The sequence below is a fragment of the Octopus bimaculoides genome, chromosome 1, assembly GCF_001194135.2.
Source record: "Octopus bimaculoides isolate UCB-OBI-ISO-001 chromosome 1, ASM119413v2, whole genome shotgun sequence".
Taxonomy (NCBI): domain Eukaryota; kingdom Metazoa; phylum Mollusca; class Cephalopoda; order Octopoda; family Octopodidae; genus Octopus; species Octopus bimaculoides.
In genome coordinates this window covers 194306852-194309802 of record NC_068981.1, presented here as the reverse complement: position 1 = coordinate 194309802, position 2951 = coordinate 194306852, and the positions used below count along the sequence as shown (strand labels likewise).

Genomic DNA, 2951 nt, shown 5'->3' with positions numbered 1-2951 from the left:
AAAAATGTAATCGGTTTCCTTCTATCAGGCACAGTTTTTCTGATGAGATAAGAGAGGTATATAACTCCCATCAGCAGTATCGCTACACGTAAACGTCTTATACAGGTAAATTCTGACTTCTGTTTTATAACTATTTGTATTCCTTTTGTAATTTTATGTTTTCATAATCTTTTCTTTTCATAAATTTTACTTTCTGTTTAAGGTGCCAAGTCATCATCATTATCAAATTCTACTCAGGATGTCAAGGCATTGCAAGAACAAACCTGATATATTTTGTCATGTTTGTGTTTGTTCCGAGAGCATGTTCCAGTTGAATGGCGCTTATTCATTGATTCATCTAAGAGAAGCCTCAAAGCAGTACTACTACACAACGGCAATAAGAAACCATCCATTCTCATAGGATATTCAGTGCACATGAAGGAGTGTTCTGAAAACATGCAAGTACTCCTCAATGCCACAAACTACAGCTGGAAAATATGTGGAGACTTGAAGGTGATTGGAATGCTGATGGGAATGCAATCTGGGTTCATGAAATATTGTTGCTTGTTATGTCTATGGGACAGTCGTGCAACTAACAAACACTATGTGCAATCAGAGTGGCCTTTGCAAAAATCATGAGCCAAGAGTTTCTAGCGTCCAGTGCAAGCCACTTTTAAACCCAGAAAATGTTCTCCTTCCCCCTTTTCACATAAAGCTTGACCTCATGAAACAATTCATGAAGACACTTGCCTGGAAAAGCTCAAAAGATTTTGAATAGGTGAAGGCCAAATTTCCAAAAATCACTGAGGCAAAACTGAAGGAAGACGTATTCATAGGTCCACAGATAAAAGAACTCTTGAAGGACAACCACTTCCTCACAGCACTGGATAAGATTGAGCTTAAAGCCTGGGAATCCTTCAAATGGTTTTGTGAAAATTTTCTAGGCAACAAGAGATCTCTAGAGTTTAGAAATGGAGCAAAATGTCTTCTAGACTCCTACGCTGCAATGGGCTGTCGGATGTCACTAAAAGTCCATTTCCTTGATTCACATCTGGACTTTTTTTGCAGAGAACCTCGGAGCAGTGTCTGATGAGCAAGGGGAACGCTTTCATCAAGATATTGCATCGATGGAACAACGATATCAAGGATTTGGGAATGCAGGAATGTTAGCTGACTACTGTTGTATGTTATACAGGAATGAACCTGAGACAAAACACCATAGAAAGTCCAAATCCCAAAGATTTTAAGTTGTTATGCATTCGAGTGTATTCTAACTTATTTGTACACAATAATTTTAATTTTGTACAATAAAAAGCCATGAAATTATCGTATCTTCTATTCATTATACTTTATATAGATATGCTTTACGTATCCTATAAGTTAAAACAGCAGGTATCATTAACATGAAAATGTGACCTGATAGAGGAAATCGGACTTCAGATTCGTAATCAGCATAAAAAATTAACCCAGAAAAGTCAATCAGCAACTCTGATGATTAAAAAAAGTTTCATTTTGTTGACCAGTGTTATCAGTGATAAATTATATATCCTGTCTTTTAAACCTAATATTATATTATAATACCCGATCATACTGAAATTTATAATTTATTTAAACCAGAAAAACGTATGTCTAAGAAAATGGCTACATCTGAAAGCATTGTATGTGAGTTTATTTATTAACTTACCCTTAGAGAATAATATAAAAAATAATTCTAGATTACACAGCGAGCAATATCTCTTACCTTTGTCATAAGGGAAATGTTTTCCAATAATTGACCATTCTAACGAATATTGCTTTTTTTGTTCCTTTCAGTTCCCAAATGAATTTACTAAGACTAATATTTGCTATTTTACTTCTATCTCTAAAAGTATTATAATGATTCGATATTCATTTACAAATTTCTCCCGAAGAACAACCCACGTATATAGAAACATCTGTTTGAGTCGTTTTTTTAGTAAACTCCTTACTATAGACCTTTGTGGACGAATTTTTGCTATTTTGGTAACGATTACATGTTTTATCTCACCAATACATTGTGTAGATATCATTATATGAACACACATATATATATATAATATGTATATATAAAACACTCATACATACATACATACATGCATAAGAAATCAGAATGACAAAGGAATAAAAAGAACTGTGCCATAAACCTCATAAGCTTACAGCTGTTTCTGCTACATAAGATGCAATGCACTCAGCTGAATGCTTGTGTATCACTCTATAGCCTCATCAGAACTTCGAACATTATATATATACTAGCTGGCCCCGCACTGTCGAAAATGACGGCTAATTGTTGTATTTTATATATAAATAAGGACAAAAGATAGCATATGGATGGTAATTCAAATTAATACGCTTGTCAATGTTATCTGGTCGTTGAGATGTGACATTGATCCATACAAACATTCTCTTACTTCCCTTGTACATGCACACACATACACACACACATTTACTCACACAGAGTTGAAGCGCTGTTTGATTTTTTTTTTACCGTAGACTTGCCATCATCCCTTTCTTCCTTATTCATCTATCACCCCTTCCTTTCTCATTCATATGTTATGATGGAGAAAAACACAAGAGTATTATCATAATGTATGTATGTATGTATGTGTGCATGCATGTATGTAGGGCGGCTTTTAAGCTAGCTCCTGTGGAGGGCTCTTCATTGGACTTTGAGCTCAACAATGACACTTCATGCATTGAGTACATATTAAATTTTATTAAACTTGACCAATATTTTTTAAGCAATGAACAATTTTCTTCAAAACAGTGATATAATTTGTCAACTTGGAACTTATTGCAAAGCTTCATGATAAACAACATTTTTTTCTGTCTAACCTCTTCCTTCCTTTCTTTCTTTCCTTCTTTCTTTCTCTTGAGAACCCAAGTTCAGCCATAGTTTGCTATGGTACGAATCTTATTGCTCCAATAAAAATAGGTGTGCAACTGAAAGTGTATCT

At 34.5% G+C, this 2951-nt stretch overlaps 1 long non-coding RNA gene across 1 annotated transcript in view; it reads left to right on the top strand.

Annotated features, from left to right (window-relative positions):
- Window positions 1-1441, top strand: part of LOC128249983 (uncharacterized) — a 4188-nt gene extending 2747 nt beyond the window's left edge. Inside the window, exons 2-3 of the long non-coding RNA XR_008266129.1 lie at window positions 29-105; window positions 203-1441. This is a non-coding gene — a long non-coding RNA (uncharacterized LOC128249983). The remainder of the gene's footprint in view (window positions 1-28; window positions 106-202) is intronic.
- The last annotated feature ends 1510 nt before the right edge of the window (window positions 1442-2951 follow it).